Source organism: Phoenix dactylifera, chromosome 9, assembly GCF_051530095.1.
Source record: "Phoenix dactylifera cultivar Ajwa chromosome 9, Ajwa_hap1_PhDact_Kaust_v1.1, whole genome shotgun sequence".
Lineage (NCBI taxonomy): Eukaryota > Viridiplantae > Streptophyta > Magnoliopsida > Arecales > Arecaceae > Phoenix > Phoenix dactylifera.
The window spans coordinates 25,819,672-25,845,333 of record NC_143198.1 but is presented as its reverse complement, the minus strand read 5'-3'; the positions used below and the strand labels follow the sequence as shown (position 1 = coordinate 25,845,333).

At 38.9% G+C, this 25,662-nt stretch overlaps 3 long non-coding RNA genes and 1 other non-coding gene across 4 annotated transcripts; 1 reads left to right on the top strand and 3 right to left on the bottom strand.

The window, feature by feature from the left end:
- The first annotated feature begins 408 nt into the window (after positions 1-408).
- Positions 409-1,447, top strand: LOC108511576 (uncharacterized). Its single transcript, XR_001879901.4, has 2 exons — positions 409-913; positions 1,034-1,447. It is a non-coding gene; the product is annotated as an uncharacterized LOC108511576 (long non-coding RNA).
- Positions 1,448-4,661: 3,214 nt separating this feature from the next.
- Positions 4,662-6,415, bottom strand: LOC149752914 (uncharacterized). Its single transcript, XR_016396512.1, has 2 exons — positions 5,259-6,415; positions 4,662-5,128 (listed from the first exon to the last, which is right to left on the bottom strand). It is a non-coding gene; the product is annotated as an uncharacterized LOC149752914 (long non-coding RNA).
- Positions 6,416-10,095: 3,680 nt separating this feature from the next.
- Positions 10,096-10,169, bottom strand: TRNAT-AGU (transfer RNA threonine (anticodon AGU)). The gene has a single exon. It is a non-coding gene; the product is annotated as a tRNA-Thr (tRNA).
- Positions 10,170-14,180: 4,011 nt separating this feature from the next.
- On the bottom strand, positions 14,181-14,911 carry LOC113463252 (uncharacterized). The gene is made up of 2 exons (XR_003387174.3): positions 14,633-14,911; positions 14,181-14,520 (listed from the first exon to the last, which is right to left on the bottom strand). It is a non-coding gene; the product is annotated as an uncharacterized LOC113463252 (long non-coding RNA).
- Between the last annotated feature and the right edge of the window lie 10,751 nt (positions 14,912-25,662).

The following is a 25,662-nucleotide window of genomic DNA, read 5'->3' as shown; positions in this document are numbered from 1 at the left end:
AAAAAAAAAAACTGGGGAAGTTATTTTTTTCCCTTCCTATAGGATTCGGCCCGGCCTACTTTAAAGAGATCTGGTGAAATGGGCCTTGCCTAGCCTAGGTTCTTGTGAATTCTATTGGATTGCATGGAACTATCGGTCCTTAACGAAATAAAAAACCTCTCTTTGATTTGATGAAGGATAGGCTAGCAGACCGAGTTGGTCAAATTGGTCGAGAGTCAGACATGAAGTCTTTATGCTGCTTCTTTCATTGTTAATATTTCTCCTTGATTGACAAGCCATTTACCCACCATGAGCTAATTTACAACAGTAGCATGAACATTTGGTCGATGATGAATACCTGGGAACTACTGATTGATAAGTCCATTGGTGATTAGTGCTTTCAGAAGTCTAATTAACCTGTGTCACCATCAGAAGAAAGCGAACTTGGAGTGTTCATGTCAAAAGAAAAAGTAGGGAAGTTGCATGCAGGTATATTTATATCATTCTTCCCCATTGAGGCGTCTACCTGATCTTTCTTCATGAGCCTACTTAAATATTTTTCCCTGATTCTCCCCATCTTCTCATATCTTGGAGCTCAAGGTTGCTTGCATGCGTGCATATAAAGGCCACACATTTCAAACAGAGGAGTGAGGCCCTTCACCAAACCATGTAATAAACCAATAAATTCTATCATCACTTGCTTAATGATATATGATATGGTGGGACTTATGTCTCTCATTTCTAGAAACTATTTTTTTTGTCTGATTTATTATAGAAGACTGACAGCTTATATTGAGACATGGTTGGTGGCATCCCTAACAATTCATAGATCAACTGAAGAAGTGGATGGAGAACCCTTCCTTGGCCGGTTTAATTGTCTTGCTGGTCTTAGTTGCTTCCTTGCACACCATGGAAGGAAGGTTTTTTGATGGAGGTCAGTTTGATTAGCTTGTTTAGCAACTTTGGAGGGTAGAATTTTACAGCTCTCTCTCTCTCTCTCTCTCTTTTTCTAATGAGAGATTGCTTGTGTTCTTTGTTTTTTCTTCTTCTACAGATGCGAAGGCGAGGGCTTTAGGAGGAAGAGTTAGTGACCCGCCTCCCTCTCCTGCGGCGAATCCATGGAAACGCTTTCCACCAAATGCATCGTCCCCATGCCGAAGTTAGAGCCATGGACCCAAGAGAGAGAGACCGAGTTGCTCTGTGTACATGTATTATTAATGGGGAGAGATAAAAGAGGGTTGATCTAAGAAATATATATCTGATAAAACATTAATTATTGCTCCCTCCCCTCTACTGCATTCAATTTGTGTTTGAAGGATGAAATCTTAAGCTTTTGTGAGTATTTTCATTGTATATAGGATTGAGAATGTTTCACCTGCTTGGGTGTTGTTTGGTGCATTACATTCCAAGAGGAAATATCATTTAATGTTTATTAGATTAAAATGATTCATCAAAAGGTTGACAAAAACTGAGAGCAAGGTGTGACCCCAAAAATTTATTGAAGATTTTACCATAGCAGACTCCACAACCTGCACAATTGTACCTGGAGGAAACCTTCCAGCTTGTATTCATTCACCTGATGTAAGTTTATAATTTTCAGTAATCCTTTTCATCCTTTTTTGGAGAAAATAATCATCTTTATCGACTCTATTAGGTGGTCAGAAGGTTGTATCCATATGAGCAAATAAGCAGCCTCTTGAGTCTTGACATTAAATTATGTTGAGGGAAGATAAGTTCCAAGTCTCCTGTCATTGTTCTAAAGCAAAACAGATGGCCTCCAGTGTCCATACGCTAATTGCTAGGATAAGCAAGCTCATTATTATCATACTAAATAATGCTATGTGAACTTTTTAGTTCCTATGGCTTTAGTTTAGCTAATTGGCATCTCTCTTTGATTGGAAGAGGTCCAAGGTTTGAACCCGGGTTCGAACCCGGTGATCCACCGGTATTACTGAAAAACCATTGGCAAGATTGATCTTCCATGCTGCTACAATGCTACTCCAGGAATAATCTTTTTATGTTTTGCATCCACACCTTGTTTCATGAATATATAATTAAGTAGAACTTCAGATTTGGATTAGCATTTGGAGTAGAATATATTATAAAAGAAGGGATGTGGCGGTCACGGGTGAAGTAATATGCCGGTTAACATGATAGATTTTATTTTATGTTCCTTACCATGCATGGGGATTAAACTTCGATACTATTCGACTGACCAAAGTTTGTGTCAAGCCTACTTGATTAATAATCGGGCCATTTTGGATCAGTCAGATCAAATCTCTCAATTAGAACTTGATTATGCCCATCCAAACGTACAAGCTCTCCGTTGGTCCAAGCTACGCTTGCAGGTCATGTCAAGAATAGCTAGTCTTACACATGGACTTCTCCTAATCTTTTTATTGGATCACTCAAAGAATGGATTTATGGAAGTATCATTCACTTGTTCATGCATTATGACCGAGCATGTCGACCCTTAATCTTAGAGATGGAACGAAATTACTCCACTAGTTTCTACTATCATGCCAAAGTTACGCAAAGCTGGATTGCCATTACTTAGCTTAATGAAGATTGTGTAATAACCCAGACCTTATTAAAAAAACAACTAGAAGGTATTATTTGTAATTCTTAGTCCCGTATAAATATCTAAAATCTATCCAGTGCGTATCGTACGAATTCTCGCATCATGCTGCTGTTTAAATCGTAACGTCCTCATGAAATTAAGAATTTCAATTTATTAATATGTGTCATGTTGTACAGATTAAAAAGATCCTCGCACGGATCCCTATAAATTGATTGATAAATTAAATACAATAGGCAGGTTTAACTTTTTGACTGAGGAGGGAAAAACTTGCTTGGTAAATCAGCTCTATTTATGCAAGTTAGAAAGGTAGTAAGAGAAGGATGAAGAGTGGGCCAAGAGAGAATTGAATGGTCCAATCAGCAGGTTCTGGTTCTCACTGTTGTGGAAGCGTACACTTTTTTGGCAGTACAGCGAGCCACATTGCCGACCATGCAACAGTGCGTTGCAGGGAATCCCTCAAAGCAATGGGTGGCAACGGATGGTTTCCTCTGCTTGCTTCCATGACATCTTGTCTTTGCAGCGTACCCCAGCTTTTCAGAGAGAGACGGGAAGTAGGTGGAGGAAATTGGAATCCACTTTTACCCTATTTCTTGGGCCTTTTCACTTTTCTCTTCCTCAGATATATAGCTTCTCTTGCTTTACCAATCCTCTCCACCCTCCATTCTTGTTTACATTTTATGGAAACAAGAAGAGAGGAAAAAGAATGAGGAAGCTGTGGTGTGGTTGTCGAGAAGATTTATAGATTTTTTCATGCATGTTATGACTTCAAATTTATTTTCTTAATTGTCATATGGATGGAAGTAGGAGTTTTTTTTTCCCTCTTTTTTCTCTTTCCCTTTTTTTGTACACTTTTTATTTTTTAAAAAAATTTAGGGTGGGTTCTCCCTTCCTTTTCGCCAAAAAAAAAAAAAAAAAAATCTTCGCCTTGCATCAGCAAGGAGACATGATAGTGTGATGCTAGTTTTTTTTTTTAAAACATTCATCTCTAAAGAATTGTTCGTTTAGAAAACAGACATAATATAATGCATAGTGTAACAATTCAGGACTTCACTCAAAATGACTAGTTAAAAAAATATTATTTAAATTTTTTTGATCTTATATAAATATTGAAGATCTACTCAATGAATAACCGATGTAGGACTAAATATATGCCAACACGGGTTCACATAAACTCCTTCCGTTTAAGCCCTAACATTTTCGTTAGGCGAAGGGTCTAAATTCATTCAAATCTAATCACAAGCACCACAATCGGACCATGGTCAGGCTCAATAAGCTCGTGCTGTAATGTCTCTCAATCCATATTGGTCATAGACTAGGTCTGCTTTGATACCATTTGTAATAACCTAAGACCTCATCTAAAATAGTTAGCCGGAAGGTATTATTTTGATTTTTTTGATTCTGTAAGTACTCAAGATCTATCTAATAAATAATTAATGTAGGACTAAACACATGTCCAATCAAGTTCTCATACATAGTTAGTTTAAAAATCTTCAAAAAGAACATTGATGTTGCATAGAAGAAAGCATTATCCTAACACCTATGAGCTCCATTCAAGAATTTCTCAATCTAAACAATCCTAATTGGGTTTCACAAAAATCAATCATCAGATTGTTGGCTAGCGTAACAAATCCACCAACTCAAGCCCTTCGCCATCTGACTTAAGGAGCAACCAAAATGTTGGATGGATTGGCCACCTAATCTGACCAAATTACTAATATACTCTTAATAACTCCATGTGTTGTGAATTCATGGACTAGTTTCATGCGCTGTGACGCTGTCCATCTTGCTTTCACATTTCTGAAGCACAAGATCATAACCATAGGATGCTCAATTTTGAAATGGACTTTCACAATTACACTCAAAAATTGAAGTGAGCCATGCACAAAAGCAAGTCACCTTTCAAGTTCTATACTTGATGCCGACTTGATCTGACATAACCTTCATCCAAAATGAAGTTCTAATCAACATGTAAGGGATTTGCCATCTCTGTGACAAATCAAAGGACAACCCTCATTGTGGAGGAGAATGATTTGCCAATTCAATATTCAACAATTGCTGCGTGCTCATAATAATAAGCATAATTATCTAGGATTATCCAGTGTTTGTTCAAAACGAAGCATGATTACCTGGGATTCAGAAGGCGAAAAAATTCTGACCTTAGCTAAAAAAGCATCATTGTTTCGAATAGATTGTCAGCAATTGATGCTTAAAGCTAAAGCTAAAGCTGTCCACAGGTACTTGCGACCATTTGGCAGTGTATGTCAGACTCCACTTCCCTCGTTTTGAAGAGGACGCAGTCACGCACGCAGGCTCAGACACCACAGCCCAGATCCCACACGGATAAAACGCGCAAAGACAGGGATAGGACATCCTCCCTCGTTCCAAGGTCAAGGTACGGTCCACTCCACACTGTCTCCCCCATTAAAGCAGCATAAAAGAAGAAATTAATGAAGCCCAAAGGGGCCTGCCAAATCTACGATAACTTGCTGAATATTCCCTGCCCCAGCACTGACAGCCCAATTCAGTGGATTTCAAAGCCAATCCAACACCAAAACACAAGCAAACACCCTGTAAGACAAGGCATCTTAGTCCATCATTTCAGGAAGTAACTCAATGCTGCAGAAATCACACAAAGCATAATTCAATGAGGCTTGAATTTTAAAATAGTTGCTGCCGATGGATATCAAATATTTGACACCTCAGTGTTGGAGGTTAAGTTGAGGAGAGCATGAACAGTGTTAGGCCACACTCTACAGGCCATAGCAATTATGCTCAAAAGCAACTCGGCCATAGTTATTGGTTAGATCCTGAAAGTCATTGGCGGTGAATCTAAGCATCACCTCCTGCTTCGTTTGCGTGCCCTGGATGTGAGATTTGAGCCAGAAGAAGATGAGGATAGACATTCACACTATAGTCATTGATGGCGTCACGTATTAAATCAAACATGTATACAAAGAGGCTAACGGAGCCGTAGATTAGGTGGCTTCATATGTGGCCAATTATTTAATTTGGTGGTAAAAAAAAGGAGCTGCCTAGAGCATTTCAAAATATATTGCTTTCTAATTTTTTTGAATGTGTTCATAGTAGAGTCGTATGAATCATTCTTTTAAAAAAAAAAAAAAAAGAAGAAGAAGAAGGCGGCATCTTAGTCCACTAGTACTCAAATATATTAAGGTAAAGATTTGAAGAAGGCTTTAGAAGGAGAATTACATGACAAGTGTAAGTGATGCATTCCCAGCACCATATCCCTCCCAAATAACCCCCATCCTTAGACTACGAATGCATCCCTTACAACCCATGTTCACCATAATTTAGAGAGCGAGAGAGAGAGACAAAAAAAGAAGAAGAAGAAAGTACATAGACCCCCAAACACATACTCATACAAAAAGAAAAAACACACACACACACACGCACACACAGAGAGAAGATACCAAGATAATCGGACCATGAACCCTCAATTCCCCGCAGTACAATGTCACTCTCCAGGCTTACTTGGAATCCGAAGTAGCGCAGAGGAGAGGGCAACTGCAAAGTCTCTTTTTTTTTTTTTGGTTGTTGCTGCTTTCTCTTTGTTTTCTCTTCATATGCGTTCAGAGTTGGCGCATATACCCAGAGAAGAAGCCCTCCTCTGGTGGCAACATCTGTGGCCACCCCCGGCGTCTCTCAACTTCCGCCAGAAGACCGTGGCTTCCATGAAGAGAAGAAGAAAAAGCTTTGTAGGAAAAGGACTTGGAAAGAAGAAGAGAAAAGTTTAAGTAGGTAAAGTGTGAAGAGAGGAAGGTTACAAAGGAAAGAAGAGATTGGTGTAATGGGGAAGGAAGTAGGTGACAAGTAGGGTAGTATTTATAAATGGGTGGGGGAAGAGAGGCCCATTTTTTTTGGACAATAGTGCGTGGATTTTTAAGGGATTCCTGGGGGGCATGTTCGTGGGAAATGCAAAACGCACTTGCTCGGATTTCAAAGCGCGTCGAGGTGAGAGTATTCATACGTATGTGGGGAAGTATTTTTTTTTTATGGGGGGAATAAAATAATAGGCCAGTAATGGAAAGGGAAAAGGGAGGGTGGACTGGCCTCTTGTTGTGTTGACTGATTTCAGCTGGATTTGGTCGCCTTTTCCGTGCTGCTACAAGCTGCCGATTTGTGGCATGTCTCACTTGAAGTTAACACATTGATATTATTGAGTAATGAGTGAGTAATCAGGTGTGGGTTGGTTTTTTTAAGAGTTGGTTCAGTGGAGACAAATTGATGGTGCTTTGTTGTGCACCAAGGCAACTGATGAGCTTTAAGATTTTTCACTTTAGTTAATCTTGATACGGTTTCGTTGAAGCTTCATGTCTTACCTACATAAGCCATATGGCAGAAGTATTTGACAACCACTTGAAATACACCCGAGAAAACAATCCCTTTTGCCTTTCCCTTCCTCTTCCTTTTCTTATACGGTAAAGATAATACTTTTCAATAATAACTAAAATATATTTGAATTAGGAGAATTACTCGATCTATCGTGGATCATTCTGATCACTTTGAATAGTTTGAATGAGGTTCACAAAATGATGGTCATTTACGAGACTGATTCCCACATCACAACTTTCAGAGTGTGTAATTTTTATATATGGTACCCACTAATTGATCTCATTTTGTTGCTGTTAACATCCGTGAAATATCAGCAAAGTTTACTGTTTTTGAAAATTTTTGCCATAACTTTTGTTTAATTTGGAAAGAATGAGGTAACATAGTAGAAGGCAGAGTTGATGCAGAAATTGATATCTCATAATCACTCCAGAAAATTTTAATTGCTGATCAAATAAGAATAAATGCCATTTAGAGCTGAATTTCCTTACTCATCTAAAAAATAACAAAATAATATATAATTGTTAACTCTCTTTTATCGACCATCGATTAAAAGGTTTTCTGCAATTGTCAATATATGCTAGGCTAAAAAGATCCTGATCATGAAAAAGGTTTTCATCAAGAAAAGATAGTTTTATGGATGTCTTTTGATATTTTTATCAACAGTTTTGGCTGCTGCTAAGTATGTCTTTTGTCACAGCAGATGCTTGCGCTCGGTTATCTCCCTTGTCTCTTATTTGAAGAGAAAGTTAGGCCTCCTATATTATCTAGTAGATTTAGCAATATAGATGGACCTCTTGGGACTAAGAATATGCAACAAAAAAAAAAAGAATCAAAAGATGAGTCTCCAATTCCAGCAATCCAAACCAATCATTTTCCAAGAATAAAAGTTAAACTTTTTTAGATTCGTTCCTCCCAAACCGTAGGATTATCCAGCTGCAAGCACTTAGAAACTTAACGATGTTAATTCCCGGAAACATAGCTATTCAAGCACACTTACTGGTAGGCTCTAAACTAGGACTTTGATGGCAGCACCTATGTACATCATTGACAATTTGAAACCCTCAAGAGATCTAACGAATATATATATAGAGAGAGAGAAGACAGAGACAAGATTATGGAAGCTTAGCGGCATATATGCCCTAGGATTCTTCCTACCCTCTTAGGCACCACCCAGGGCAAGGTTTAGGAGCAGAGCAAAAACGGCCAACCAGAGAGGACAAGTCCAAATCTGAGGAAATATAAAAAGAGAAGCATGGACTAGTGGTCAAAATAAGAGATTCTATCCTTGTGGGAAGACTTCTTGAGCACCACCACCAACCCAAGAAAGCCCCCACCACCCATGCTTTACTGATTTCTAGTACAATTCTTGGATTAAGCCCCCAGATTTCTCTCGTAATCCACCGTTGGAAAAGCCTATTTATTATACCTTGCCCACGTTTACGTCATGGGCACGCATCGGTCACGTCAAAAAGGGCCAATTTTCTCGCCATTACAATAACCTTGTTCTAATCCCCGAGGAGAGGGGATTGTGGGGGAATAAATAGAATAGTCCAATCATTGGGCACTCGGAACGCCCTCCCGTGCAACTGCGCCTCTGGATGCGCGACGCGTGTCCGGGGCCTGCCTGGCGGAGGCGCGACACGGCGCGGCGCGAAGGCCTCGGGGTTCGGACGGGAGGCGCACGCTAAGGCCCCCACCGGGAGACCATCTGCGCCGTTCCCGTGGGCCGGCGCTCGCCCCCACCAACGGTGGGGATCGCTGCTGCGTTCCTCGTTTCCTGGTGTACCCACTCTTTCCCCGCTACGTTGGCGCGCAGGACGAGATTGATGGGTCTGCTCCCGTGACGGCTCATGAAGGTTGCTCCATGGGTTTAATTGGATCAGGAATTGGTCCTGGAAGTTGGACCGCCTCACATTGCAATAAGATTTACAAGTTCCAAAAGACTGAAACCATCGAGGTAGTAACATGATGAAAATGAGGCTTTGATTTCATTGGAATGGTGCAAATTCGAAACACATGGGCATCGATTAAATGCGGAGATCGAATGCCACCCACTTAGTTTGTCCGGTGAAGTCACGATCTGGTCTGCCGTTTATTTAGGTAGTGCTGGTGTGACGTGTGAAAGGAGCTACTATGTGGTGGGGCTTCTTCACGAGTGAAAAGGATATGAGTAAAATTTATCTGTCCGTATCGATCATTCTCCAGCAGGAAGGAGGCCAGTGAAGGTTGCTACACGGGTGAGGTTCTCCTCACCCCCCTTTTTCCTTCCCTTTCTTAAGCAAGCAAGCAAGCAAAAAGAAAAAAAGAAAAAAGAAAAAAGAAAAGAGAGAGAGAGAGAGAGAGAGAGAGAGAGAGAGAGAGAGAGAGAGAGAGAGATTGAATCTATACTATCCTTATAAATTAATTAACGTATTTGTAATTTCCACGTGGTTCTCCATTACATATTTTTCTATGCATTCCAATTTTCTTTTGTATCTCTAATGTATGCAATGCATATTCCTTGCATTTGAGACAACATCTGTGTGACTCCCTTTGAGGCTTTTGAATACGATAGCTCGGCGGAATTCACCCTTTCATGCCAATATCAAAACCAGGACCAAAAGAAAAAGAAAAAAAAATAAATTAATTAAAAGCGAAAGTACGTTTATCAAATTTATTTAAAAAATTATATTTTCATAAATTATATTTTTTTTAAAAAAAATAGAACTGATAATATATATATATATATATATATATATATATATATATATATATATATATATATATATTCTTTTTTTCAAATTGATGATGTATGTGATTATGACTGATTGGATGCGTTGGCGAAGGTGCGGTGACCAAAGAGTCAACGCATCCGACAAGCAGCTGCGAGGGATAATATAAAGAAGGATACCGGTTGGCCCCATAATCTTCTGCCGGGCTAATGTCCGGCCTTTTTTTTAAAATTATTCTCTTACAAAGTGAGGGGGGCTTAAGGGTGCGAGCGTCTCCAATAGACACGTCATCGAAGTCGTGACCGAGCTGAGAAAAAAAGAGAGAGGGGGCCTTAAGGGTGCGAGCGTCTCCAATAAACACGTCATCGAAGTCGTGCCTGAGCTTTGAAAAGAAGGAGAGAGGGGGCCCTTAAGGGTGCAAAGGTATGGAAGTCGGAAGGTACTAGAGCTGAATTGGACCAGAGAAATAGATGCTTTCATTGAGATTCGAACTCAAGACCTCCCGCTTACTAAACGGGTGCTCTAACCAACTGAGCTATGAAAGCCGCTTGCCGCCCTTATAATATTCAAGCAATAAAGAGAGTACATCGAATCTAATAATGACGAACCAATTCAATCTAGGTTAAATGCTGAACTTAAAGTTTTTTAAAGAGAAAAAGAAGGAGATCCACCAACGGTATTATTAAAGAATTAGTTGGCTTCGAGTCAAACCAAACCGACTTGTGCCCCTATTTGGCTGGACTAAACCTGGGGCTTTTTTTGAGGCATGATGATTCAAATTTAAAGCGTAGGTTATAGATTAATATTTGCTTGATGGGTCCTAAAAGAGGATGTTATTTTTAAGCTTTTTACTTGTGGTAGCTAGCAAAACTTTAAATCAGCATAATCCTTGTTAAATATATCAAAATATTAGTGTATAACTAGGAAAAATATGGATACCCAAAAACAAGTTTTTTAAATTATTTAGAATCCTGCTAAAGAAAGATAGAAATGTTATTTGTAAAAAAATTTGAATGACAATTTTAGTAAAGAAATATTTATCAAAGAAACCTAATTAATTGGTCGCCAAAAAAAAGAAATATAATTTAGGAATGTCAAGATTTTATTCTTACAATTCATAAAAGTAATATAGGGATAGGTTTAAAACAAATACAAGTATTAGGACAGTGAATTTTATAAGTATTCTTGGGGAGTAGGCTAGAACAAGTTCTAGTACCATGTTGGATAATAATAGAGACAAAGTACTAAGAAAATACGGTCAAGCGAGTCTTGATAATGTTGAATCAATTATATGAGAAAGCTCTCAAAGTTAGATGGAGAAAAAGTACATTAAAAAAAGTTGGAAACGGAAACTAAATTAATTCAAGACAGAGTGATAGAAAATTAAATAAAATAATATGGACATGTGCAACAAAGAATTTAGGAGGTTCCTACAAATAGAGGTATTCAAACATATCAAAAAAATAAAAAATGAATAAAAAACCTTATATAACAACAGCAAAGGTTTTTCCACATGATTCGAAAATTGAAATGCCATTCCATGTAGCCAAACAAAATATTAAAAGATATGATGTTCCATTGTCAACTAGCAAGTTTTTATAGTGTAGAAAGATATAACAAGCATAAAACAACATCTGAGGTCTCAAAATTTGGCACATGTAATAACATGAGAGATGGTACAAATAAATATACTGTTTGATTTGACTAAAGATTTATTTTTTTATTTATTTTTGATATTGTTAGATAAATACAATCTCAAATTTGAGAGGTTCACTTTTATTATTTCTCTCCCTTAAATTAAGAATAGATCTAAGTAGAGAGTATATTTATGTATAATAGGGGTACATTAATTGTCTAAATAAATTGAGATGGCTATAAGAATGAAACACAGCATGATAAATGGAGTGGCACTAGTGACGGTAGATCTGGATTTAGTATTGGAATAGTATACTATAAATCCTTACACCATGTCTCTTTTGTATACATATATTAGTATATCTTCCACCATGTAAATACACCTGTTGCTGGAAATTGGACCCGGGGGCGGTCGTCGGTTGAGGAGGGGGAGCGGTCGGTGGGCACAGGTGGGCGACGATCCGTCGGTGAGCGGCGTCCTCCGTCGGGGTGCCTGCAGAAAAGCCGGTGGCCGGGTTTTCCGGCGCCGGCCCTCCGATGTTTAAGTCAGAGGGGGAAAACTTCGTTTAAAGGAAGGAGGGAAGTAAGTTTTTCTCAGTTGCGCGTGTCCAACCCCCCTTGGGAAGCAAGGGTCCCCTTTTTATAGGGGGGTCGGATTACCTGTGATGTGATAGGGCGAGACCGTCGTACGACTCGGCACGTTGTTTGGACTGGCACACGATCAGGTGAATCATTGCATTGATGTCGGAGGTAAGGCCGTCGTACGACTTGAGCTGGCGCGCGATCGGGTGAATCATTACATTGATGTCGGAGGTGAGGCCGGGGTCAGAGACTTGTCACGGCCGACAGGACCCTGCTAAGCTGATTTGCCATGGAGAGCCGAGGATCCGTAGATAATAGGAGCCATGCACATTAATTGTTGAGTAAGCCGGAGATGTGCATTAATTGTTGAGTGAACTGTGGGTTTGCAGAGATCATGCGTAATAAATGCTGGGGCAGTGGCAGGATATGGCCCTCGGCCGGACTTCGAAAGGGTACAACCATGGTAGGTGGGCGACGAGGACGGGCCTCCGAGGTCGGAAATTCTCCGGGTCGAACGTTTCGAGGTCGGACGCCGACCTCGGTCGTCTAAGGTCGGCAGTCCTGCGGCCTTCTAGCGACGAGGTTACTTTGTTCTGGGGGGAAAACCGCATTCCCCCAACAATACCAAATCTCCATCAATTGTATAACAAACCTCCCATTTAAAAATAAGTCAATTTGAATTATCGAAGAGTCTATTCTAATCCAAAATGGGGCTAAAATTAAATTTGGGTGCTAAGGAAACCTAGTCTACATCCGAAGAATCTAAAGGGGGAGTCAATACCTAATATTGATTTGACAACGGGGACTCGTATTTACCATCTAAGCTAATCCAAGTATAATTAGCTACACTTAGTGCTACACAATTGTTGCAAGTAACATGCCTTCAATCACCATACCCCATTTCTAAATCTATAAATGGCTCATGCGGTTGCTGCAAGTTTTGAAGAACAAGGAAGACTATCCATCACCTGAAGACCCAAGTTTTTTAGAGATGAAGCCTTCATCTCTAACGGTCATCACCATGTTCATTCTCCTCTTCTCTACTCTTCTCTTTGGCCAAGTCTGTGGCAAACCAAGCCTGCCATTTCCAAATACAAGGTTGACTAATTTCTTCTTTTCCCCATTTGAAAGATGTTTTTAAGCTGTAAAGGGTTTTGATTGAGTCCATGAGAGCGCGGATTTTAAAGTGATTGCACTATCATGCTAGGTCTTGTATCCCTCGTTTACATCCATCTAAATATACTTCAAGCGAATGATAAAGAAGAGGTTTCTCTTATAGGCCCTATAGAGGGTTTTATTTTGAGTTCTTCAGGCATTTCCTGTGATAAGAAGTTATGCTTTCTGTGTCACACAGAAGCTTACAAAGTACTCAATCAGAAGGTCTCAATTGAAGATTTCCTATGCTGAATGTTGGATATGCAATCATCGTAGAATGTTGCTCGACTTCGTTGTGCTTCTACTAAGATAGTGTTAACAAAAATCTTAAATTCGCCCCTAATACTAAGGCTAAACCTTTAACTGCACCCTACCTGATCTATTGCCTATAGCTGAGTGGGTCCAATTTTGGTCCAAACCTTACAATTTCAGATTCAAACCCGAACCCTCTAAATGCTAGTACTATATCAAAGAGAAGGTTAGGTTTATGCTAATCTTGGAAGACAGGTCATCGTATTTTAGACTCTTATGATGTGGATTAGAGATTAGATCTTCGTCCAGATATACTTCTTCTTCCCAGCTGTTGAGTTGAGTTGGTTGTTCCATGATTCAAGCTGGTAAACACGCTTTCACTCCCTTGTTGACCAAAATTTAGAAGCCAGGGCCTGTTGACCCTTCTTTTTATGGCAAACCAAGAACCTGGAAATGATTTCCTCGTTCTGTTTCATAAATTCAAGGGACCTGGGTCTACATGAGAGATACCAAAAAGACGAGTGCAATTAATTGCAAGTAGTATCATGATGTTGTTTCCCTGGTTGCAGCCAAAGCCTCACCAGGGATCACCTAATTGTGAGAACCAATTCATGTTATTGCACAGGGCCGCAAATGAACTAGCCAGGTTCATGTAATAAGAGACTGAGCAGAGCAGCCATGTTTTAGGGCACAGCAAGAAAGCTGATATGCACACATGGTAATCAGCTCATAGAATAAGTATAGACCGGGGTTCACCTCGAGAATAGCTCATTTAATTAGGTCAAAGTTCAAGCTGGAAGACATACAGTTGAAGTCAGATAGGATAGAGGATTGAAGTAGTTTGGTTAGGACATGTTGGTTATGGTTATGATTTATCGATTATTATATCTTACAAACCATAATAGGATTTACGAGTGGGAAAGAGATCACTGTTGTTTCATATGCTGAATCTATTTCCCTGTTAATCTATTCCATATATCAAGTTCACAACAATAATTACACCCCAAATTAATATCCTTTTATAAGACAAAAGCCTCCAACTTCAGACTTTCATATTCAGAAGAGATAAAGAGACTAAAGATAGCATGGTGGCAATAAGTGAAACCATGAGGTAGATATTCCAAGGACACGTAAAGCCATGAGGAAGAAGCTCGATGCCTCAACCACGAGGGCTACCAGGGTTCCTTTTATTGGCAGCAGGTGAAGGTGGCGTGAGCTTAGCCTCCCTAGCCATCCTCACAAGCCCTCGTGAGCTCACTGCAGCATCTCCACCTACATGAAAAAATCGCCCCACATATCTCATGCCATAATTCTTCCTATCAAAAAGGAGAACTTCTACCGAAGACTGTAACTAGAGGAATTGAGAGGATGAATAGATATATACCTGTACTTGGGTGACTGCAGCCTGGGATCTCCCTTGAGTGAGATGGAGAAATGATGAGAGCCGAGAAGAGGAGAGCCATCAAAGAGAGGGAGAGGAGGATCTTAGGAGCGGAATGCTCCATGAAGCTTAGAGGCACCTTGACTGGTTGGTTGATGGTGAGCTGTGGTGCCGCAAATATAAGGAGAGAGGTTGGTCAAATTTTCGTTAGTGGTCACCATTTTGGACATCCATTCAGGCGCATAACCTATGGTAGCTATTTTTTTGGTAGATATCCGTGGCGCGCTGTTGGTATTAAATGAACATGATAAGGTCGAGTGCGTTACTCTTTTATTCTGTAGCCGCCCAAAGCCAAAGTTGCAGGACTTATTTGATTCATGAGAAAAAGTTTTTCTTCCTAAAATATTTTTTTTGAGAAGCTAATCCATAGATATACGGTGTTTGAAATAATAGTTTTTGTGTTTCGTTGATTACGAGAAAATGATACATTATAGGGTAACTTATGTTTAGTTGAGCATTTATTTTTCTGAAAAAATTATGTAAAATACTTATTATGTCCTTGGTGAAGAAAATTTTTTTTGCCCTATTCCATTTTACAGTTTAAGGATACTTTTGAATAAAAATTTATCCCATTTTCTATAAATTAGATATAAAGAAAAAATTTTTGCCCTATCCTATTTTAAAGTTTAAGGATACTTTTCAATAAAAAATTATCCCATTTTCTATAAATTAGATAGGTCCTTAGAGAATCTTATTGGTCAATTTTCTATGTCATGTGTTCATTTGAATGCGGTGGGCATTACTTAAAAAATTAACTAACACGAATGCATTAATACTATACCTTGTCCAAATGCATTCTTAGTTTTTTTTTTAAAATAAATTTAGAACGTAACGTGTGCGGGCTTTCTTAGAAACTAAGGATGTGTTTGGATGTTATATAACATCAACGCAATAGTTAATAATTCAACATTTTCTATCTAAATTATAAGATAGATTTTATAGGGAAATAATAATTGGCCAGGTAGTGAGATTCATAGACATCATTTATGTCTGATTTTAAATTTCCTAAATTTATAATTTTCCTTGTTATCATTTTAGTTTTCCCATTTCTAAAATTTCGTAGCAACCAAAACGTAAAGACTCAGCTGTTAGACTAAGAAAAAAATGTTCAAGTCACGATAAAACCAAAATTTTAGAATTCAAAGCCCACTTTTTTTTAATTTTTTTTGATGAAAAAAGTTCAAAGCCTACTAGAAGTCTAGAAACAGCCTAAAGGAACAAAGTTTGGTATATTCGCACTTGCTTGTTTTGTGTCATCTCCAGCAGCCGACCGACCCTTGGGCCAAGGCTATGACGGAGTGATGATCTAAAAACCAGTCCAATAGAAGGCAATCACAAAGGAAAAAAAAACTTAAACGTGCAGCCTTAATTCAGGTCAGGTTGGGTCGGGTCAATCCAACCTATTTGCAGCCTTAATTTCGTGCTATTCCTGTCTTTTAATCTATGAACCGGCTATGGATGGGAGGAATTTATTGCTAGATGAAGACCTTGGTGGCCTTTGGTTAAGTCTAAGAGACAACAACTATTAGTTGTTATTTTATCCCCTTATTTATGACTATAGACAAACCCGATCCCAATTGATTGGGAGAGGCCGAGAGGGAAAGGGTGAAAAAAAGGCAAAATCTAGAAGAATTGGACCCAGCCCCGGTTGTAGCCCACCAAACATTTACCAAGACAATGGCAAATGTTATAATTGCAAGAAAAAAAAAAAGAAGAGCAAAACCTGACCCTCGGACCTCCGAATCCAAGCCGCGTCCCATGCAGCATCTAGGTAAATGTGCCACTTTTTTTTTATATCCAAATCTTATGACTAAATGTAATAGAAACACAACATCCATGCATGACCATTAGGACTGAAAATAGATTAAATACGGATCGAATATTGATATATCCATATTTGTATCAATATAATTTTATGAATACGGATACAAATACAAATATTAAATGGATATCAAAATTAATATTCATACCTATTCTAAATGGATTCGGATATGAATCAAATATTAAGCACATCCATATTTGTTATAAATAGATACAGATATGAATCAGATATTAAACATATTCGTATTTTCTTATCCGAATACGAATATAAATTAGATATGTTTTCATATATTAATCAAAAACAAAATCAATGATGAAAACTAATCAATAAAGACATGATCGAAAAAAATAAAAAATGAAAAAAATAATTTTAACAAGCATTTATCAATAATAAAAATTAATAATTTTATAAAGGATATACCGCTTAAGGTTGCTCGTCACCGAAGTAGATAAGATCTATGGCACTTTCAAGGCGTCTCACAACTGTCGCCGATTGTAATCGCCGAGTAGAAACTAAGAAGTGGACAGGATATTCGAAACCCTAGTTGCTTGAAGATGACGGAAAGAAAAGATGGATGAAATGATCAAACAAGAGGTTTGAGCCTTCCAGACACATGATGATTCGAAGGATTTTTATTCGAATCAGGTATTCTATATTCGGATTATTGTCTTAAGTGACGGTCATCCGATATCTAGTTCTTTTTAATTTAGGTTTAGCTAATTACTTAATTGGTTTCCTAATTTACTTTAACTTAACTTAAACTTCTTCTTTTTACTTATTCTTGTTATACGGATATCCGGATCCGGATCCAAATTTAGAAAAATTAGGTGTATCTACTTCCGTATTCGTATTCGGAAGATTTTTGAATTGACTATCCGGATTCAATCAAACTAAAAAGTTATATCTGAATCCGATCCGAATCGAATATAAAAATAAATATGGTTTGATATAATTCAACCCGCTTTCAGCCCTAATGATTATTCGGATCTTTAGATAGAGGCCTTCATTGCGTAATTCCCAAGCCACTCTTCAAAGCGATTGACCATATAAAAGTAGTCAGTCATTGTACTCAGCCTCTGAGGTACATCGAGCAACCCCTTTCAATTGTGATTATGAAACAAGATCTGTTTTTAACTAGTGTACATAATTATATTGAAGTAGATAGGCCGGTGGGAACTCGTTTGCTTTCAGACTTTGAAGTCGCTTCTACCCTTTGGAAGGGTTCAAGGAATTTTTTTTGCTTTCATACTTTGCAGTCACGTCTTCCCTTTGGAAGAGTCCAAGTCAAGGAATTCCATTTTCCTCGCAATATATGGCGCGGATTGGCATTATCGCGCCGCTTTTCCAGTAAATCATGTGGGCGACCAAGAGGCGGCCAAAACATGCAATTCATAGGGTCAACGGATTCCGTTCCTGCTGTTGCTGCTTCTTCTTTTTCTTCCTTTTTAAAGTAAAAACGGCAATTCATATAGCTCTAACTGTCACGCCCCGAAATCGGATCATGACACAGCCATGCTATTGCAAACCTTTGCCCGCAATAACACGCAGCCACTTTAAAACTTCAAATGTTTCATCAATAAAAGATTGATTACAAAGCATCTAAAAATAGCAACATTTAATGTGTCATTTTCTTTTCCCCATAACCCTGAAGCATGTCACGCTCCTCGTTCCTAGTATCTCCTATTCATCTGTAAGAACATAAATAAATAGGTATGAGGTATAAAGCTCAATAAGTAACAATGCATAATCTTATCTGATCAAGCATAATATTTTCTCATACTAGTGCATTAATTTAAGAAACTAACAGTTGTAGCAAAGTAAACATTTCATATAACAAACGAGTCATAAAACTATGCATGTCCATTTATAAACATGGCTATGCATCATAAAACTTTTGTCATTATCCCATGCTTTGAAATCCGTACTCATCATTATTCATGCTTTGAAATCCGCACTCATCATTATTCATGCTTTGAAATCCGTACGCGTCATTATTCATGCTTTGAAATCCGCGCTCATGCTTTGAAATCTGTACTCGTCATTATTCATGCTTTGAAATCCGCACTCATCATTATTCATGCTTTGAAATCCGTACTCGTCATTATTCATGCTTTGAAATCTGTACTCATCATTATTCATACTTTGAAATTCGTGTTCTCAGATGATAGTGCAGCTATGGTCACTATTATTACCCGTCACAGGGCCATAATCTTTACCAACTATTATTCCCCGTTGGCAGGGTCTAAGCCAAGCTATTATAACCCGCTGGCGAGGGCCGTATGCCGAGCTACTATAACCCGCTGGCGAGGGCCATAATATTTGCCAACTATTATTCCCCGTTGGCAGGGTCTAAACCAAGCTACTATAACCCGCTGGCGAGGGCCGTATGCCGAGCTACTGTAACCCACTGGCGAGGGCCGTATGCCGAGCTACTGTAACCCGCTGGTGAGGACCATAATCTTTGCCAACTATTGTTCCCCGTTGGCAGGGTCTTCTTCCAGTTACTATTACCCACTGGCTGGGGTCGTAAAGCCAAGTTACTTTTACCCACTGGCTGGGGTCGTATGCCTAGTTACTGTTACCCACTGGCGGGGGTCATGCATAGCGATCTGAGAGTTCTTACAAACATATCATGCTTTTCATAAATCTTTTCTCATCGATACATTGGAAAGTGAATAATGGCATCATGCTGAATAAAATTCATGATCATGCTGAAAACTTTATTTTTCTTTCCATGCATCTTTCTACATCATCATAATCATGCGTACATAATATAATAATAATAATAATGATGGATGTTGTGTATCCAAAATCATGTAATCATTTGCTAACATATGCTTGATCTTAATTTTGTGAAAACATAAATAATCATTTACAATTTCATAATCAAGTAATCACAAGTATTTGATAAAACATAAGATTATATCATGTACTTTTTCCACAATTCTTATACATAATTCCAATTGCATAAATAATACTTTTTCATCTTATAAAACGTGATACATGATCCATAATAAGATTAAGACAGGTTACTTACATAATTCGCCCACCAACCTTGGGTTTGAGTACCAATTCTTCAATTACCTAGCAACATCATTAAATTACTTGTTAATTACGCATTCGACTTCATTTAATCACTATCTTTCTTAATTACCCAGCTTACAATCCATCCATAGGACTCAATTTCATTCTTAGGTCTCTATCCTGGTTCAATTTTCAATTTAGGTCTGTTCAATTTTCTCCATTTGGGTTTGACCCAATGTCTGATTTTGGTCTAACAATTTTTCTGGTTCAGGTCAGACCCAAGTTTGGTTCAGGTCTGGGTCACTTTCTGGTTCGGGTTTGACCCTATTGCTCCTGGGTTCAAGTCAGGGCCCTTTTGCATTCAGGCCCAAAGTTTAATTGGGTGCTGGATCAGGCCCTTGGCCTGATTCACTCACTGGCCCATTCGTATTCAGGGCCAGAAACATAATTAGTTAATTCACAATTTTAAACCTTATCAGATCTAATTAATTAAAAAAACAAAAGATCTTGCCCATATTCAATTTGACCCTTCTATTAAGGTTTGGGCTCCTTAGGTCCAGTCTAATCTCGAGCCCTCATAATTACAATTATTTTGAGGCCATCCCAAGGCCCATTAAGGCATTTTCCTTCATATTAACGGTTCCCTAATTTAGTAATTAGAACATTTAGGCCCTAAATTCAATAGCCCAATTTCCCATCTCGGTGGGATCATGACCCAGATGACCCACTCCTCCAAACTTCAAACCCGATTATTGGGCCCATGAAAACCCCTTTCCCTCTTTCATTTTCTTTTTCTTTTCTTTCTTCTTTTTCCTTTTTCTTTCTTCTCCTCCCTTCCCGAACCTTCTCTTCCTTTCTTTCTTCTTCCCTCCCCGAGCTCCTCTTCCTCTTCTACTCTTCCCCCATGAAACCCGGAGGCAAGCTTGGACGGTGCTCGGAAGGCATTCGGGAGGAGGCCGGCTCGAGATCGGTGGCGTTGCAGCTAGCCGATGGCACCGGCGGCGGCCGTGGTTCCACCTGCAACAGCCACGGCCCAACCGAGGTTCTCCTCCTCTACTTCCGGCAGAAGAAATGGAGCCCGACCACCTGCCGTGGAGCGACAGAACCAGCCAAAGCAGGTGGCATATGCCGACACCTGCGGTCGGCCCGACGATGTCACGACGGCCGAAACAGGAAGATCCCCCTTCGGCTCGTATGCTCCGACCATCTCCGGTCCAGTTCCAGCCGGCTCCACCCATGGAAACCAGACCTACACGAGCCAAGGATCCCTCCCATGAATCGAGAGGTAGGTTCATCTTTGAATTTTAGATCTAGGGTTTTAATGGGGAGGAAACTACCGTCGGATGAAGGAGGAGGATCCCCGGCCAATGTCGGATCACAGCCGATCATTGGTTAGATCCTTCTCCTTCCTTCTCTTCATCTTCTCCCTACCCTTCTTCCTCTGTAAATCAACCCTAACTAATTTAAATCTAGGCCAACAGTAGGTAAACCGTTAATGAAAAGCAAGGGGATTAAGGGATTACCTAGCTCCGATGAGCCGTGAAGGATTCCGGCGAGCTCCTTTGTTTGCTTCGGCAGCACCACGAGGTGGCGAGCTGGAAATCCTTCCCCCTCCGGCACCACAGCTCCCGGTCCGACTCCTTGCACAGAGGAAGAAGAACGAGGAAAGTGAGAAGATGATCAATGGAGTCCCCCTCAGCGGACTCCAGGGCTTTTATAAGCCTTCATCCGCCTCAAAGGGGTGGGGGATCGCGGCTGTTAGGCAGTTTTAACTGCCTTAACAGCTGCGGTTCTCCACCGCCTTAATCCCAAAATCCCCAGATGGACCGCCGACTTCGGTCCATCTGGTCCGAGGTTTACACTAACTTGAGTACATCCAGCCAAATTAAAAGAAAGTAAAGAGTACAAAAAAATGAAAATATCAGCTACAGATGTCCAAAGAAGTTTTCCGGAGTGCCGGGCGACATAGGAGGCGACCCAATCAACTGCTCTGTTCGCCTTCCGGTACACATGTGCTGCGTGAAAATCACCTATCTTTTGAACTAATCTCCGGATCTCTAGGATGAGCGGGTGACCGTCACCGTATCTATTCGCACCCTGGATCCAATCGATCACCGCAGAAGAGTCTCCCTCGAGATGCACCCGCTAGGCGCCGAGGACCCTCCTCGCGAAGGATAAACCCTCCCAAGCAGCCTGCAGCTCTGCCCCAACAACGATGAGCCCTGACATGCGACGGCCACCAGCGGCTATCAATCTAAACAGATTCTGTTGCTTCATAATCCTCCTACAAACCAAATCAATCCCTAAAATATTCAAGAAAAAAGAACAACAATATTATTTTTCTATTATAAAATTATATGATGATTGTTATATTATAATAGAAACGCAAATGGTTCTACACTGCACAGTACAAGTTGGGGAATAAATTCAGCAAGAGTTGGTGCACCTAATTGCATCCATGCGCCGGCCCAGAACCTGGCATGTCGAGCCCGTTTAGGCTAATCTTTTTTTTCTTTGGTACAATATTTAGACCAATCTTAAGTGCCTGCTCCACCCTGAATAAACCGCACCCAAAGGAAGATAGCCCATATAGAGTTCTATGTGCCCAAAAATATATTTCTCAGTCTTATAAATTATCAATCCTATAAAAATATATTAATTATTATTATAAAATTAATATTTTTATTTATGCTTATAATATATTAATTTTTTCATACTAATATTTATCTTGATTAAGAAAATAAGGCAAATTGAAGTAATATTTTAAATTATCATTATATAGATATAATGTACAATAATATATTTCTCTTATAATTTAAAATTATGATTGAATAATGAAATGAGACTAATATAATTAATAATATATTATAATATGATATATATAATATCAATATAATATAATATCTATAAATAATATTGATATACCAATTTTTTTTTGTTGGACTGTTAATATTTTTGCTTTCAAATTTCATCCTAAGATCACTATCTCGGCGTGATCTTAAATTTCCGACCGTAAGGGCGAGAAGTGGGGATGATTTAGGATCATTGCAATATAGGATCGCTGTGGTACAACCAAATTTGATAATCTCATCACCTCCACCTATATTATTCTTGATCTTGGGATGATAGCCCCATACAAATGCTACGATATAGATTTCTACATGCCCGAGTCAATATATTATTACATCAAGGTGCATCTTATTGTCTCATGACTGCATGCCAAAGAATTGAAGCCTTTAGCAATTATATCACTAAAAATTTCCAAGCAGCTTTTAGTATGACTTCATATCAATAATTAGAAGCGGAACGGAAGGGCTCAATTAGAAGCACGAGGTTTACAACAATTCTATTAAGCAAGGGTTGCTCAGAATCGAACCACCCCGTGGCAACTTCCAATTATACCTGTTCAGGGGCCCGCCAGGCCGACCTCTCAGCCCTGAAGCCTTTTGAACGGGCTTGTATCCAGAACTTAGGCCCGGCAGGCTGAGCTACTTCTTTGTTAAGCAGGCCAGACATGGAATGAAAGCACAGTCCATCGAATTTTTTAAATCCTAGATTTTGTTGATATGTAAACTTAATAGGAGAAGATTTAGAATCTTAAAGTACCTTATTTTAGTTATTGAGTACTGAAATTATTGTCGGCAATGTTTAGTTACAGATTTAGCATTTTTAAAGCATCTTCAAGTATTTTTCTAAAATTAAAAAAATAATTAGGAAGCTCGATGTCGGGCTCGAAGTCTAAAGCCCTAGTAAGAGCCGGCTTAGGCCTAGAAAGTAGGTCTGAGAGCTAACCCAGACCAAACTCAAGCCTATGTAAATTGTGTTAACAATTGGGTAAGGCTTGGCCCAAGCTTGGCCTCGCCCGGCTAGAAAGCCAATCTAAGAAAAAAGTTGAAGGCATGAAGGATTCTGGAAATCATTCCTATTTTTCGAGGGCAAGGAAATCACCCTTTATTTTGCTCCATTTTATTTCAGAAATAATTCGAACTATATCATAGATTTTAGGATAGCCATTTGTTCCCAAATTAATGACAGATTAGGTTGGTGGGGGGTATAATATCCATGCCCCCATGTGTTGCCCCAATCCCGTGACTTGCACTTTGGATAAAGCAATAGACAGGGTTGAATTGGATTTTAATTGAGCCAGCACCCCACTCCCACCTACCTCCCCCCTTGAAAATCCCAACAAAACATTGCAATTGATTCACTATTGGATGGTTAAAGATCACAATCGATTGTAACCTGAGCTCTTTACCATTCATTGTTCTAATTTGTCAAAATCATGAGCATCTGCAACTTCTCTCCCGGTTAAGATTTTTTTCGTGCATATGATGCTTTGCCCTTTACTTGCTAACTCCTTCCAACTTAGGAAAGTTATGAATGAATCCCCTCGTCCAAATAGGCTAAAATTAAAAAGAGTCAGCAAGAGGAGAATTTGAAGGGATCACGGAGCTTTGCAAATACTTCCTACTGCCGCAAATCAAGATAACGATTTCAATGAAAAGATATTGAGTAATATTAGAGGGCTTTTTTTTTGGCACGAAAAAAATTTTCTTGCCACCCCCATATGGTGCAAGCAGATTGGTGTAAATTACGAGATTTGGTGTGACATATGGAGGGTGCTTGAATGTTGAATTATAAGGCCAGCATGGTGTGTCCAACTACTTTTTTGTTTATGCATACCCCAAACCCTAAAATATTTCCAAAAATAGTTTAAAATATTTCTAATATTTATGAATAATAATCCTGGCAATTTTCTTTTCTTACTCTCTCAAAATGCTTTTTTATCCAAATTGACGCTATGCTTCCTAATAACCCTATCAGAAAGGGCATAAACCCAATTTTAGGTTTCTGGTGGTAAAATGGGGTGAAATTACCAATTTTGTCCAATTTTAGGTTTTTGGTGGTAATATGGGATGAAATTACCAATTTTGTTCTTAATAATATTTTAAAACTATGTTCTATAATCATTTTAGGGACTCCCAATGGCTTTATCAACTATACTAGCTGGCACCCATGGTAAAGTTATGAACATGCACAATAATTCTCTATATTGAAAAAATACCAATACCTTTATCTAGCATCTCTCTCCCCTTGAAAGAAATCTAAAGTATAAATCTTAGTAGTGAGATCCAACTATATTTCTCAAAAACAGGACCTACGTCGTTCAAATATCATCGGATAAACCTTTATATGGTTGAGAAGAATTTGAGAGGAAAAAGATTGAAGTAGGTGGAATCGAAAGAGCCAACCAATTGGGCAGAATAACATATTTAAGATGGGAAGGAAGGGATTTAAGAGGATTAAATAAACTTCGTTGAACAAAACTCATGCCAGTACATTGGGCCTTCAAAATTGTTATATAGATTGCATTCATTTTTGCATATTTTTGCACTATTTTCCTCCATGTAGAAGAGATTGTTGCATATAATCCCTTTTGAAAGAAAATTCATGAATATTTCAGATCAAATGTTCATTCTGATGATACTTATACCATATATACAAATAAACTTGACTGTTTGGATAAGTATTAAAAGATAGTTTGATATTCTTTCAATTAAATCTGAACCCTTTGTGATAGGATGCAAACATATTTTGCAATGCAATTAAGAGTATATGCCATGATCCCATGGTCGTGCCTCTCTTCTCCATACATCTACTCGGAGGAGATTCCAAATATACACATGATGGTAGGTGGTGACATGCTCATGTACATACCAAATTTTTCAAAATAAAAGGTGCCTTAAGACATTATAATAAAGTAGCACCACTAGCTTGAAATCATGCCTTTTTTTCACCAGTGGAATGATCTTGAAAGCCATACTTACACCCGATCGGTGTGAACCGCCGTTGTATCAAAAAACATATCTTTAAAGGCATCTCTCTCTCTCTATATATATATATATATATTATATTTATGTAGAGGGAGGTATTACCACCCAAAATTTATCAAGGGCTCGCTTGGTTCACGGAAAGCATTTTTCCTCCTAAAAATATGATGTTTGAAAAAGCAGATTTCTAGAAATAGGATGTTTGGAAAAGTACTTTTGGTATGTTTGGTTGACAATGGAAAAGTGACAGATTTTTAGAGTGCTTTTGTTTGGTTGACCATCCACTTTATTGAAAA